The sequence below is a fragment of the Bombina bombina genome, chromosome 4 (genome assembly GCF_027579735.1).
Source record: "Bombina bombina isolate aBomBom1 chromosome 4, aBomBom1.pri, whole genome shotgun sequence".
NCBI classification, from domain to species: domain Eukaryota; kingdom Metazoa; phylum Chordata; class Amphibia; order Anura; family Bombinatoridae; genus Bombina; species Bombina bombina.
Window position 1 is genome coordinate 970,107,474 of NC_069502.1, and position 16,645 is coordinate 970,124,118.

Here is a 16,645-nt window from a genome sequence, read left to right on the forward strand (position 1 = left end):
GAGTACCCCAGCTCTGCCTATAACACATCAGACTCCGCCCAACCCACCATGACGTGGCTACTTTGTCCACAGCCCACCCAGTGCCCCACCTCTCCTGTTATGGCTCTCCCCCTCACAAAACACTGGTGGGCTATCACCCACAAGTCTCTTTTAAACAGACCTCCCAAATGTCCCTGTTTGAGAGGGACAGTCCCTAATTCTGACCTCATGCCACCTCCCTGTATCATGTGGCAGCTATTAGCCAATCACAGACTCAAATGGGTATACACAGACAAGTCTTGCACATGCTCAGTAGGAGCTTGTGCCTCAGGAAGTGTGCATATAAAAAGACTGTGCAATTTTATAGTAGAAGTAAATTGGAAAGTATTTTAATTATCTGAATCATGAGCCCCCCGGAAAATTAAGAGATATGGGGTTGCAAATTCAGAAAAGGTCTTAAAGCACCACTATAGAAAACAGAATGCTATAATGAAAACCGCCACTAGCTCATTCACATTAGTAATACAATAGCGCTTCCTTCATCAGGAAAACCATTAAATAGTTTTAGGATTTTGAAGGTGCAATAACCCTGATGTAATACTGATACAACTTCTGGCACGCATAGCATGATGGGTAATTTAATTAATTTATTCACAAACACGTGAATAGCCTTGTGTCTGCCACAGAGGGCTCTGTTGTATTGCAGCCCTCATTAGCAAACAAGGGGTGAAACCTAGTGATAGCATAGATATTTATATCATACTGCTAGAACAGGAGAGGGTTAATCTCTTATAGTTTAAGATTTTGGAAAAGTGCATTTTGTACACAACTCTTTCTTGATTTGTCCACTGAAGGCATCTCATTCATATCAAGTTTGGACATGGCTTTACTACCTGTGTCTGAGCTGAGAATATTTTTTAAATGCAATTCCAGTGGAAAAAAAGGTATATGATCTACTTATTTAGAGTATGAAATTTTAACGCTGTCGACCCTGCAAATCTATGTGTTTAACCCGCACAAAGGGGTTAAACACATAGGCAAAGTACTGCGCAGCAGCCGCAGATAACTACTAGTCCTGAGTGAAGACTGCCACTGATCCAATCAGCAGAGCTCTGCTGATTGCTGAGGTTAACCACATAAATTTGCAGGATCAATGGTGATAAAATGACATTCTCTAACAAATGTGAGTACCGGTATGTCTTTTTTTAATTTTATTATAATGACTTTTTAAATATTGATCTAGTTCTGGTCTTCCAGGAAGCCATTTCTCCTACATCTAAAATGCTTTAAAGGGATAGAAAGGTCAAAAATGCAATGTGCATGGGTTCATTTCAATTTGAAATAGAAGCATTTTTGCAGTATACTAAAATTTGCAAAAATGCTCTTTAACCAGTTTTTTTTTTTTGGCAGCATATGTACATATCCATAGAGCCTGTGCACCAGTATTCAAACACCACACTCCAAGAGTCGGCAGTGGCTTGTATGACACTAATTACATCTTCAGAAGCAATACACACACAATGCCACCTCTAGCGTTTGAATACTAGTGCACGGGCCCTCACAGGATATGTGCGTATGCCAGTGAAAAACAGTAATAACGTTTACTAGAAGCATTTTTGTTAGTATATTGCAGAAACACTTCTATTTCAAATGCACCTATGAACATTATATTTTTGTCCTTTCTATCCCTTTAATTATGATTTGATTTTTAGATATGTTATCAGTTTTAATGTTGATAAAGCTGTTATGGAATGTTATGTTCCATAAAAATGGAAACTTGTTACTATGATCATCTGAATAAATAAATAAATACATCACTAAATACCATTTCTAATATTGTGATGAGTTTGTTATAATTTGAAACTTGAAATGGATAAAACCTGTAACTCACTCTGCCAATACTTTGATAAATAATGCATCCGTTATGTTTGACTACAAATAAACAAGGTCTATGACGTTGATTGAGCTGTGAGTAAACAACAACTGATAATATATCAAAGATAAAAAGGGTGATGTTCGAAGTACCAGTTAAATGACCATTAAATACAGTAGAATTGCAGAATCAACACATAATAACTGTGCTGTTTATTACAATTAAAGGGGCAAAACAAACACAGTGAGTAGATGGTATCGGGACAGTGCACTGTACAAATTTCTCCCAAAAGATCAATTTTAACTGCTAAAGTGTATTAAATTATTTAGAAATAGTTTATTTACCTTTATTTTGTAATTTGAAATAACTGCTTTTGCCTGTTGAAACAAATGCATATACTTGCAGTAATGGGTACAGAAAAGCTATGGAAGCACGTGCCAGCAAAACAAATCACTCCCAGTGGGGGAGGGAGAGAAAGGTGCTAAAATTTTAATTTTCAGTTGTTATCTCTAAGTATTAAGCACAGATACAATAAAGACTGATAAGATAATGAGGTCTGCTCTCCCAACAAGCTCATTCCATTTGAATGAGTTGTGGTTTCAAGAAGCATATACAAAAGTAAACTTAAAGGGATGGGAAACCCACATGTTTTATTTCACGATTCAGATAGAGCATGCAATTTTAAGCAACTTTCTAATTTACTCCTATTATCAGTTTTTCTTCGTTCCGTTGCTATCTTTATTTGAAAAAGCAGGAATGTAAGTTTAGAAGTCGGTGTTCCGGTGACGTGTAATCAGCTTTTGTAGGTTTGTGGCGCTCACTGCGCATGCGCAAGAGGCCCAACCTCCTGCAAACAGCTGTTTAAGCCAACTTATTTGATAACGGGTCGCGGGATTCTATGAGCCGTGCCGAGCATGCGCACATTGCCCTACTCTTCACTCATTATCAGACAAGACCCTATTGGTTGTACAGCCACTGACTTCACAGACCAATCAGATAATGCAGTAACGCTTTTCTCCTATGTATTATCTGATCGATCCGTTTGATTTGCCCACGTCCATTCACCAAATTGTTCCATCGCATCATTATCTGATTGGTCCGTGAAGTCAGTGGCTGTACAACCAATAGGGTCTTGTCTGATGAGTGAAGAGTAGGGCAGTGTGCGCATGCGCGACACGGCCCATAGAATCCCGCGACCCATTGTTATCAAATAAATCGGCTTAAACAGCTTTTTGGAGGAGGTTGGGCCTCTTGCGCATGCGCAGTGACCGCCACAAACCTCCAGCAGCTGATTCACGTCATCGGAAGTGACTTAGGTCGCGCATTCCTACGCGGTAGACAACTTCTTTTAGAACACGGGCCCATTTTTGGTTTCTTAGCTTCCTCTGCATATATGCTATATCTGATTAAAACAAAGATAGATATAATTTTTAGTTGGTTTATTAATTTTTTTCTGTTAATAAAAGTCTCCTAGGTTAAAATGTATGTAGAACTTTGGGAATTCTTAAAGCTAAAAGTAAAGTAAAATGTGTGTGTGCATTATTTAAGCACAAAGAAAACTGCTGACAAAAATTTGCATGGAAGCTTGTTTGTTAACATATTTCACTTGTGTCTATGATAGACTAAACGCCAATTACTCCATCTAATGTCATTATAAAAGGGAAACAGCAAACATGATATTAAGGGCCTATTTATGAAACCGCCAACTGAAAATATGCTGGAATTCTGCGTCGTAATTGTCACGAGATTGATCCGCCGTAGTTATCAAAGCGTCAACATCGGCAAATGTTAAAATTTGTGATGTAACATACGATAACGTGATCTCAATCCGACGCAGATTGATGCGAGTTGAAAACCTGTGGTATTCGAGCAAAATTGTGTTCATTCGCCCTCCTAATTGACACTATTTGAAGCTCTCACAAAGTTATCAAAAATTCCACAATTATGCTTGCGTCTTTTCCGACTCAGCGTACCTAGTTTTCAATCCGCCACCCTTCAGGTCGCATATGCCATAGAACTCGGTGTCGGAAAACATAGAAAGCTTATGTTTGATGCTGCAAGAGAATGAAGTATATTACATAATAAAAGTGAATTAGAAATTTTATTAACATTGTATACCCTTTCTAAATCAAACAATATTATTGCTACACATTTGGTGCACTAGTAGATATAGGGATAAAAATGAATAATACATTACTACTTATGGATTATGCTACAACTTTGTCTCTCATTACAAAGCAAGGGGACAATATTATTTCTACATATTTGGTACAAAGTTTTGCCCCAAACTTGTTGCACTAATAGATATAGAAATAAAAATGAAATAAATACACAATATAATATAGCTAACTTCCTTTTTATTTGTTGGGAAAAAATCTATGTGCACCGTGTTTAAGCCATGTAATACAAATCCCACTTTCCACTTTGCGCCATATTTGACTTAACACTTTTCGCACCAATTATGACACAAACTCCTAAATAACCCACAGTGAATTTTTCCACCACTTTTGATTGAAATATGCATAATCACATGATATATGACATCAGCCAATCTGATTCAAATACACATTATAAACTATCACTAACGAATCAAATTGCTCGATACTTGTGTCATTAATCACTCATCAGAACATGTAAGTGCCATTTGTTACATTGTGTATTATACTTTGAAACTAGGTATATGTGAAATTAGTATTAAAGATAATTATTGATGCTGACATTAGGACACACAGTGTAATATTTTAGACAAGGATTTTAAAATTGGAATTGATGTTTGATTCATTAGAATATTCTTTCATGATTTGGATAGAACATACAATTTCAAACAACTTTCAAATTTACTTCTATGATCAAATTTGCTCCATTCTCTTGTTATCCTTTGGTGAAGGAACAGCATTGCACTACTGGCAGCTAGCTGAACACATCTATTTAGCCAATCACAAGAGACAAATGTGTGCAGGGATCAATTAGCAGCTAGCTCCCACTAGTGCAACTTAAATTTTTACTTTCCTATCCCTTTAAAATATCCATTGATTGCAAATAAATACATATGATACTTTGATTACATGTTATTTCTCCAACATAGGTGTGTCCGGTCCACGGCGTCATCCTTACTTGTGGGATATTCTCCTCCCCAACAGGAAATGGCAAAGAGCCCAGCAAAGCTGGTCACATGATCCCTCCTAGGCTCCGCCTACCCCAGTCATTCTCTTTGCCGTTGTACAGGCAACATCTCCACGGAGATGGCTTAGAGTTTTTTAGTGTTTAACTGTAGTTTTTATTATTCAATCAAGAGTTTGTTATTTTGAAATAGTGCTGGTATGTACTATTTACTCAGAAACAGAAAAGAGATGAAGATTTCTGTTTGTATGAGGAAAATGATTTTAGCAACCGTAACTAAAATCCATGGCTGTTCCACACAGGACTGTTGAGAGCAATTAACTTCAGTTGGGGGAACAGTATGCAGTCTCTTGCTGCTTGAGGTATGACACATTCTAACAAGACGATGTAATGCTGGAAGCTGTCATTTTCCCTATGGGATCCGGTAAGCCATGTTTATTACGATCGTAAATAAGGGCTTCACAAGGGCTTATTAAGACTGTAGACTTTTTTTGGGCTAAATCGATTCATTATTAACACATATTTAGCCTTGAGGAATCATTTTATCTGGGTATTTTGATATAATAATATCGGCAGGCACTGTATTAGACACCTTACACCTTAGGGGCTTTCCCAAAGCATAAGCAGAGCCTCATTTTCGCGCCGGTGTGGCGCACTTGTTTTTGAGAGGCATGGCATGCAGTCGCATGTGAGAGGAGCTCTGACACTTAGAAAAGACTTTCTGAAGGCGTCATTTGGTATCGTATTCCCCTTTGGGCTTGGTTGGGTCTCAGCAAAGCAGATACCAGGGACTGTAAAGGGGTTAAAGTTTAAAACGGCTCCGGTTCCGTTATTTTAAGGGTTAAAGCTTCCAAATTTGGTGTGCAATACTTTTAAGGCTTTAAGACACTGTGGTGAAAATTTGGTGAATTTTGCACAATTCCTTCATGTTTTTCACAATTGCAGTAATAAAGTGTGTTCAGTTTAAAATTTAAAGTGACAGTAACGGTTTTATTTTAAAACGTTTTTTGTACTTTGTTATCAAGTTTATGCCTGTTTAACATGTCTGAACTACCAGATAGACTGTGTTCTGAATGTGGGGAAGCCAGAATTCCTATTCATTTAAATAAATGTGATTTATGTGATAATGACAATGATGCCCAAGATGATTCCTCAAGTGAGGGGAGTAAGCATGGTACTGCATCATTCCCTCCTTCGTCTACACGAGTCTTGCCCACTCAGGAGGCCCCTAGTACATCTAGCGCGCCAATACTCCTTACTATGCAACAATTAACGGCTGTAATGGATAATTCTGTTAAAAACATTTTAGCCCAAATGAACACTTGTCAGCGTAAGCGCGGCTGCTCTGTTTTAGATACTGAAGAGCATGGCAACGCTGATACTAATATCTCTGAAGGGCCCCTAACCCAGTCTGATGGGGCCAGGGAAGTTTTGTCTGAGGGAGAAATTACTGATTCAGGGAACATTTCTCAACAGGCTGAACCTGATGTGATTGCATTTAAATTTAAGTTGGAACATCTCCGCATTCTGCTTAAGGAGGTATTATCCACTCTGGATGATTGTGACAAGTTGGTCATCCCAGAGAAACTATGTAAAATGGACAAGTTCCTAGAGGTGCCGGGGCTCCCAGAAGCTTTTCCTATACCCAAGCGGGTGGCGGACATTGTTAATAAAGAATGGGAAAGGCCCGGTATTCCTTTCGTCCCTCCCCCCATATTTAAAAAATTGTTTCCTTTGGTCGACCCTAGAAAGGACTTATGGCAGACAGTCCCCAAGGTCGAGGGGGCGGTTTCCACTTTAAACAAACGCACCACTATACCCATAGAGGATAGTTGTGCTTTCAAAGATCCTATGGATAAAAAATTAGAAGGTTTGCTTAAAAAGATGTTTGTTCAGCAGGGTTACCTTCTACAACCAATTGCATGCATTGTCCCTGTCGCTACAGCCGCATGTTTCTGGTTCGATGAGCTGATAAAGGCGGTCGATAGTGATTCTCCTCCTTATGAGGAGATTATGGACAGAATCAATGCTCTCAAATTGGCTAATTCTTTCACCCTAGACGCCACTTTACAATTGGCTAGGTTAGCGGCTAAGAATTCTGGGTTTGCTATTGTGGCGCGCAGAGCGCTTTGGTTGAAATCTTGGTCGGCTGATGCGTCTTCCAAGAACAAGCTACTTAACATTCCTTTCAAGGGGAAAACGCTGTTTGGCCCTGACTTGAAAGAGATTATCTCTGATATCACTGGGGGTAAGGGCCACGCCCTTCCTCAGGATCGGCCTTTCAAGACAAAAAATAAACCTACTTTTCGTCCCTTTCGTAGAAACGGACCAGCCCGAGGTGCTACGTCCTCTAAGCAAGAGGGTAATACTTCTCAAGCCAAGCCAGCTTGGAGACCAATGCAAGGCTGGAACAAGGGAAAGCAGGCCAAGAAACCTGCCACTGCTACCAAGACTGCATGAAAAGTTGGCCCCCGATCCGGGACCGGATCTGGTGGGGGGCAGGCTCTCTCTCTTCGCTCAGGCTTGGGCAAGAGATGTTCTGGATCCTTGGGCGCTAAAAATAGTCTCCCAAGGTTATCTTCTGGAATTCAAGGGACTTCCCCCAAGGGGGAGGTTCCACAGGTCTCAGTTGTCTTCAGACCACATAAAAAGACAGGCATTCTTACATTGTGTAGAAGACCTGTTAAAAATGGGAGTGATTCATCCTGTTCCATTAAGAGAACAAGGGATGGGGTTCTACTCCAATCTGTTCATAGTTCCCAAAAAAGAGGGAACGTTCAGACCAATCTTAGATCTCAAGATCTTAAACAAGTTTCTCAAGGTTCCATCGTTCAAGATGGAAACCATTCGGACTATTCTTCCTTCCATCCAGGAAGGTCAATTCATGACCACGGTGGATTTAAAGGATGCGTATCTACATATTCCTATCCACAAGGAACATCATCGGTTCCTAAGGTTCGCATTCCTGGACAAACATTACCAGTTCGTGGCGCTTCCTTTCGGATTAGCCACTGCTCCAAGGATTTTCACAAGGGTACTAGGGTCCCTTCTAGCTGTGCTAAGACCAAGGGGCATTGCTGTAGTACCTTACTTGGACGACATTCTGATTCAAGCGTCGTCCCTTCCTCAAGCAAAGGCTCACACGGACATTGTCCGGGCCTTTCTCAGATCTCACGGATGGAAAGTGAACGTGGAAAAGAGTTCTCTATCCCCGTCAACAAGGGTTCCCTTCTTGGGAACAATAATAGACTCCTTAGAAATGAGGATTTTTCTGACAGAGGCCAGAAAAACAAAGCTTCTAGACTCTTGTCGGATTCTTCATTCCGTTCCTCTTCCTTCCATAGCTCAGTGCATGGAAGTGATCGGGTTGATGGTAGCGGCAATGGACATAGTTCCTTTTGCGCGCATTCATCTAAGACCATTACAACTGTGCATGCTCAGTCAGTGGAATGGGGATTATACAGACTTGTCTCCGAAGATACAAGTAAATCAGAGGACCAGAGACTCACTCCGTTGGTGGCTGTCCCTGGACAACCTGTCACAAGGGATGACATTCCGCAGACCAGAGTGGGTCATTGTCACGACCGACGCCAGTCTGATGGGCTGGGGCGCGGTCTGGGGAGCCCTGAAAGCTCAGGGTCTTTGGTCTCGGGAAGAATCTCTTCTACCGATAAATATTCTGGAACTGAGAGCGATATTCAATACTCTCAAGGCTTGGCCTCAGCTAGCGAGGGCCAAGTTCATACGGTTTCAATCAGACAACATGACAACTGTTGCGTACATCAACCATCAGGGGGGAACAAGGAGTTCTCTAGCGATGGAAGAAGTGACCAAAATCGTTCTATGGGCGGAGTCTCACTCCTGCCACCTGTCCGCTATCCACATCCCAGGAGTGGAAAATTGGGAAGCGGATTTTCTGAGTCGTCAGACATTGCATCCGGGGGAGTGGGAACTCCATCCGGAAATCTTTGCCCAAGTCACTCAGCTGTGGGGCATTCCAGACATGGATCTGATGGCCTCTCGTCAGAACTTCAAAGTTCCTTGCTACGGGTCCAGATCCAGGGATCCCAAGGCGGCTCTAGTGGATGCACTAGTAGCACCTTGGACCTTCAAACTAGCTTATGTGTTCCCGCCGTTTCCTCTCATCCCCAGGCTGGTAGCCAGGATCAATCAGGAGAGGGCGTCGGTGATCTTGATAGCTCCTGCGTGGCCACGCAGGACTTGGTATGCAGATCTGGTGAATATGTCATCGGCTCCACCTTGGAAGCTACCTTTGAGACGAGACCTTCTTGTTCAGGGTCCGTTCGAACATCCGAACCTGGTTTCACTCCAGCTGACTGCTTGGAGATTGAACGCTTGATCTTATCGAAGCGAGGGTTCTCAGATTCTGTTATCGATACTCTTGTTCAGGCCAGAAAGCCTGTAACTAGAAAAATTTACCACAAAATTTGGAAAAAATATATCTGTTGGTGTGAATCTAAAGGATTCCCTTGGGACAAGGTTAAGATTCCTAAGATTCTATCCTTCCTTCAAGAAGGATTGGAAAAAGGATTATCTGCAAGTTCCCTGAAGGGACAGATTTCTGCCTTGTCTGTGTTACTTCACAAAAAGCTGGCAGCTGTGCCAGATGTTCAAGCCTTTGTTCAGGCTCTGGTTAGAATTAAGCCTGTTTACAAACCTTTGACTCCTCCTTGGAGTCTCAATTTAGTTCTTTCAGTTCTTCAGGGGGTTCCGTTTGAACCCTTACATTCCGTTGATATTAAGTTATTATCTTGGAAAGTTTTGTTTTTAGTTGCAATCTCTTCTGCTAGAAGAGTTTCAGAATTATCTGCTCTGCAGTGTTCTCCTCCTTATCTGGTGTTCCATGCAGATAAGGTGGTTTTACGTACTAAGCCTGGTTTTCTTCCAAAAGTTGTTTCTAACAAAAACATTAACCAGGAGATTATCGTACCTTCTCTGTGTCCGAAACCAGTTTCAAAGAAGGAACGTTTGTTGCACAATTTGGATGTTGTTCGCGCTCTAAAATTCTATTTAGATGCTACAAAGGATTTTAGACAAACATCTTCCTTGTTTGTTGTTTATTCTGGTAAAAGGAGAGGTCAAAGAGCAACTTCTACCTCTCTCTCTTTTTGGATTAAAAGCATCATCAGATTGGCTTACGAGACTGCCGGACGGCAGCCTCCCGAAAGAATCACAGCTCATTCCACTAGGGCTGTGGCTTCCACATGGGCCTTTAAGAACGAGGCTTCTGTTGATCAGATATGTAGGGCAGCGACTTGGTCTTCACTGCATACTTTTACCAAATTTTACAAGTTTGATACTTTTGCTTCTTCTGAGGCTATTTTTGGGAGAAAGGTTTTGCAAGCCGTGGTGCCTTCCATTTAGGTGACCTGATTTGCTCCCTCCCTTCATCCGTGTCCTAAAGCTTTGGTATTGGTTCCCACAAGTAAGGATGACGCCGTGGACCGGACACACCTATGTTGGAGAAAACAGAATTTATGTTTACCTGATAAATTACTTTCTCCAACGGTGTGTCCGGTCCACGGCCCGCCCTGGTTTTTTTAATCAGGTCTGATAATTTATTTTCTTTAACTACAGTCACCACGGTATCATATGGTTTCTCCTATGCAAATATTCCTCCTTAACGTCGGTCGAATGACTGGGGTAGGCGGAGCCTAGGAGGGATCATGTGACCAGCTTTGCTGGGCTCTTTGCCATTTCCTGTTGGGGAGGAGAATATCCCACAAGTAAGGATGACGCTGTGGACCGGACACACCGTTGGAGAAAGTAATTTATCAGGTAAACATAAATTCTGTTATTCACAATTATTCCTGCTCAGACTAATAATACATTTACAATAGAGATAAAAAAGGAACTTATGGACATGTAAATATGTTTGCAAAAGATTTCTGACATAACACACATATATCGCACCGTACTTGACACGCGTGTTTTTGACACTTTTTTTTTATAAATAAGGAGATCGTATTTAGATCCGCGGCAGCGATGTTTGGTGAGCATATTGACGCCCACGAATGCAACATAGTTGACGCTTTGATAAATAGGCCCCTAAGTGTGCAGACTAGGCATGGACAAAAAAAAAGTAGGCATTCATTATTCGTTGTAGAAATATTTCAACACCAGATTTATTAGTGTAAATGTACAACTTACAAATATCTGAATTTGCACAGATATTTGTGTGTTGCACTTTTACACTAATAAATCTGGCTCCAAAAATAGCCAAATGCTGCAGCCCGCAGACATATTCTGCATTCGTTTCTATAACACATGCTAAATTTTGCCCAGGCCCAGTGTAGACAGAGCATCTTGCAGCTGAGCGAAATATCACAGGTTTTGACCCTACTCAAGACAGTAAGAACTTTTAATTTTATTAGCCAGGCATCACAGCTTGGACTGAAAAGCCCCAAATGTACTAATAGTTTTACAGATAATCATTGTGCATGGTTTAAGGACATCAGGGAAGACCATTTGCATATAGTTTGCTCATGAACACATTTAGACTGTGTATATGATATACTGTCTACTTCAGTGTGAAATGTCATTATATAATGTACAATTTCTAAAATAATTATTAGGAGTTTAGATCATTTGAAAGGGACATGTAACACTTTGAGATTGCCTGAATACATCTACATGAGTTGTTTCCAAACAATCTTTAGAGTGATTGCAATAGATGATCCTTTGATACGCTATAAGGCCCATTTTTGTATTTTTCTAATAGAATAGAAGATTCTATTTTTTAAAGACAATGAGCCAGATTTACTATTTGTGCAGGCAGACAGGTTCTGCAATCACCACTTGCGATGTTGTATCGCATGGGGAAATTTAACATTGGAAAAGAGGATTCTTGTGTAATGCCACCCCCTACTCTGGCACAACCAATTGTGCTAGAGCAGGGAATGCCAATCCCCCCGAACAAGCAAGTGCTGAGGTGACTGAACACGCCACCTCTGAGTTGGCAGAGAGGAAAAAGAAGAGGTTTCCTTTCTGCTCCTTAAATATGTGGCAGTAGGCTCACTTATGCAAACCTGCTCCAAATAGCCGAAAAAGCTGTGAATGCAGCTTAAAGGGACAGTCTACACCAGAATTGTTATTGTTTTAAAAAATAGATAATCCCTTTATTACCCATTCCCCAGTTTTGCATAACCAACACAGTTATAATAATATACTTTTAACCTCTGTGATTATCTTGTATCTAAGCCTCTGCAAACTGCCCCTTTATTTCAGTTCTTTTGACAGACTTGCAGTTTAGCCAATCAGTGCCTGCTCCCAGATAACTTCACGTGCACGAGCACAGTGTTATCTATATGAAATACGTGAACTAACACCCTCTAGTGGTGAAAAACTGTTAAAATGCATTCTGAAAAGAGGTGGCCTTCAAGGTCTAAGAAATTAGCATATAAACCTCCTAGGTTAAGCTTTCAATTAAGAATACCAAGAGAACAAAGCAAAATTGGTGATAAAAGTAAAATGGAAAATTGTTTAAAATTACATGCTCTATGTGAATCATGAAAGTTTATTTTGGCCTAGACTGTCCCTTTAATAAATTTAGGCTAATGTCCCTTTAAACTGTAGTATGAAACATTTGCCTACCCCTGTTAGTTGCTGAACAAATTATGCACAACTATTGAGAATGGCCCCTTGCTGATGTTTGTGGTTTAGAAATGTTACATACTTATACATATATTTTTACTATTGACCTCCTACAACATGATTTAATTTATTTTGAACGAGTAGAATGGTTATTTTCACTGGCGTTTGATGAAAGACTGTTTCATTTAGTATTCAGTCACCAGTGATTGCATGTAGTGTGCTTAGAATACGTTTCATCCTGTGAAACTGTGGGGTTCCATTTGTTAATAATACTCCTAATCCCTCCTGTAAATAAGAGAAATATAAATAATGTGCAGCTCTTTATCTTTATTTATATACTTTAAAGGACTAATGCAACACATTAGCATTATCTGTTTAACTATGTGAGACATTAATATTATAATAGCAAAAGTAACAAAGGTTAGCGGAATACAAATAAAGGCATTATTGAACTTTTATGATTCAAATAAATTAAGCAATTTATTTCCAATGTATTTCTGTTAAAACATTTACTTTGTTCTCTTGAAAAGCATACCTAGGTAGGTTCAGGAGCAGAAATGCTTGACTAGGATCTAGCTGTTGATTGGTAGCTACAGACACACTTGTCATTGGCTTACCAGGTATGTTCAGTTAGGTCCCAGTAGTGCACTGCTGCAGACTATGGGCCAGATTACAAGTGGATCGATATTTAACGCTCCTGCTAGCACGCTAACTCCACTAGATGTACGCTTTTTGCACGTGTCGCATAACTCTTATATTGCAAGTTGAAAGTAAAATGTTTTCGCTCACTCGCTTACCCGATGTGCGCAAAAAGCCGAAGTTAGAATATTGCGACCGCATTAACCTATTCCCCCATAGAAGTCAATGGAGCAAAAAAGTGAAAAAAAACCTACTCATGCGCTAACCCGACATGAAATAGCTGAATATGTTCTATTTATTCATAAATACATTTTATGTATATATACTGTATATAATGTTTTTTTTTGGTAAAAGAAATATATATATGTGTGTGTGTGTGTATATATAACATATTCTGATATGTGCAGAACTTTGGAATGTAAAAATATTTACAGTAAATACAGAGTAAAACACTTTATTAAATATGAATATTGCATAAAAAGGCTTTTTCAAATTTTCATCTATTTGACTGCAAAGGGCTCCAATGCACTTCTATATATGTCTATATGTGTGTACATATGCATCTATGTGTTTATATGTTTACATATATACACATATAAATACATATATACACATATAAATACATATGTACACACATAAATAAATATATGTGTATATACAGTATATATATATATATATATATATATATATATATATATATATATATATATATATATATACACATATAATTATTTAGACATTTACAGTATATGTATGTATTTTTTTTCTATCACCTGAGACCTAATATCTTTGAGCCCTTATAACTTTTTTGTGCAATATTTGTTTTAAATAATTTTTATTAGATGTTATTATGAGTGTAACTGTACTTTGTAATGTATTGTTTTAAGTGTTTTGTGAAACAATTAACCAGAGCTCTGAGGTTGCTCTATCAAAATGTGCGTTAACTTCAATTGCGCTCAAGTGAATGCGTTTAGTTTCCACTACATCTGATGCGCGCAAACAGCTGCCATAAACCCAATATTGCTGGCTCGTAACTGTTAGTGTGCCATTCGTTTGCAGTTGCTAAACATATAGTCATATGCAGGCAACAATGCAGTAATAAACATTGTTATCCCACCACAAGAACAAAAGTTAGTGTTATCCCACCACAAGAACAAAAAAAGTGTGAAAAATATCTCTGTGGGGCCCAAATAGAAAAGACTTGCTAGCAGTGACAAATCCTCATATGGCGTATAGTAGGAAAATACTTAAGCGTGCATAAGTTGAAGACAAGTACTGAATCACATAAAGTCCAATGTCTTCAAAGGTATACGTAAAACATAGCATTTATTCTGTATACAAATACAATTAAATGAATTACATTACAGACCTGGAATTTGCAGTACTGTCAGTAGTGATAATAGAGAGAGAAATACCTGTGACCCGAGACAGAGAGAGAGAGAGAGAGAGAGAGACACTGCAAATTATGTTCATGTAGGTAGTCATACTCTTAATTACATGTATGTATTTGGAGTGTAATGTTTTCAAGATTAACATATGTATATATACATAAGATGTTGCAGTGTAATCTACACATATGAACAGAGGAATTAATATATTCCTTAGAAGATTTCATGTTAGAACGATTTCATATACATGCAAAGAAACATAAGAAAAACAGATAATGTATGTAGTGTATTAGTTAGTATAGTAGATTTAATAAAGTTGAACTTGTTATGGATTTATCCTTGAAAAAGGTCAAGGTTCCATCTTGTATTAATACCTTTCGGTTCTTTTGTTTGTAAATAAAAGATCCACTTTGCTTCTCTAAATAATAACTTCTTGAATCTATCTCATCCTCTTAGTGACTTTGGTATAAAGTCAATTGCTTGAATTTGGAAGGCATTTGTGGGATTGGGGTGGGTGGAGAAATGTTTAGCTACCCTTGTTTTTGGAGGATCTGCTTTAATATCATTTAGATGGTCCCTTGCTCTATCCTTTAACATGTGACTCGAGCATCCTACATATTGATCCTGGCATACTAAGCATGTGATTAATTATATGATGTACCTTGAAATACAATCCAAATGATATTTAATTTTATAATCTTTTTTTATTGTTGGTGGAAGAAAAAGTTTCACCCACTTGGATGTGTGTACATGTAAGGCATGGGTGGTGCCCACATTTGTAACAACCTTTTTTTGTTTAGCCAACTTTCTCTTGTTTTTAACATTTTGTTAGTAAATACATATTCTGCCACTTTATCTCATATTGTTGATGATCTTTTAGGTATATCCCACCACCACTCTGCCAATGGCTTCCCCAGCCACATCCACTCACAGTCCAACCATGCCCACTGCAAGACCCCCCCCCCCCCACACACACACGTGTAGCTTGCCCAGCCTCATCTCTGTTGTTGTGGCCCTGCCCCCAAAACTGGACCTCCAACAAGTACCCTTCCATTATTACATTCTAGTGATGCCACTGGGCACATGCCCTTCTATTTTTCAGGTAACCACAGTGGTAATGGTGGTCAACTGCTCCAGTTAGGTACTAGGGATTATTTGTATGGGGTATAGCATCTGTTTAGCCTTTAAAGGGGCAAAATGTAATTTAGCTCAAAATGTATTTTAGCTAACGAAAAGGGGTTTATCGTGGGTGTTTAGGCGTGTCAGGTTTACCACTGGTATTTACGAGTTGAAAGTAAACGCGATCAATTGAGCACAATCGAGATTTACGCTAGAATGATTACTGTGTCTTCAGAGCTCTGGTTAACTGTTTCACAAAACAAAAAAGGGTCACAAAACACATCAAAAACACATTACAAAGTACATTTACAATCATCATAACATCTAATAATAAAAATGATTAAAAAAATATTGCACATAGAAGTTATATAAAGGCTCAAAGATATGAGGTCTCAGGTGTCAGAAAAAAAAAAAGCCAGCCAACACATTATATATATATATATATATATATATATATATATATATATATATATATATATATATATATATATATATATATATGTCTAAATATGCATGTATGTGTACATATATATTTATATAAACATATAAATGCATTGGAGCCCTTTGCAGTTAAGTAGATGAAAACATGTAAAATCATATTTATACAATATTCATATAATAAAGGTATAAACTGTGTATTTACTGTAAATATTTCACATTCCTATGTTCTACACATAGCAGCATATGTATTTTTAAATAGATATATATTGTACCAAAATATCATATATATTGGGTATTAGTTTTTTTTAACTTTTTTTTGCTCCATTGACTTCTATGTGAACGCTCACGCGATATACTAAGTTCGGCTTTTTGCACTGATCAGGTTAGCGCTTGAGCAAAAACAGTTTACTTTTAACTTATGATACCAGTGCAAACCGGTGAGCGCAAAAAGATGAATTTCTAGCGCAGTAAA

The 16,645-nt window shown here is 38.8% G+C and overlaps 1 protein-coding gene across 1 annotated transcript in view; it reads left to right on the plus strand.

Moving 5' to 3' along the window:
• The window catches only part of RIN2 (Ras and Rab interactor 2), a 330,034-nt gene that overhangs the window by 67,209 nt on the left and 246,180 nt on the right, over positions 1 to 16,645 (plus strand). The window lies entirely within an intron of this gene.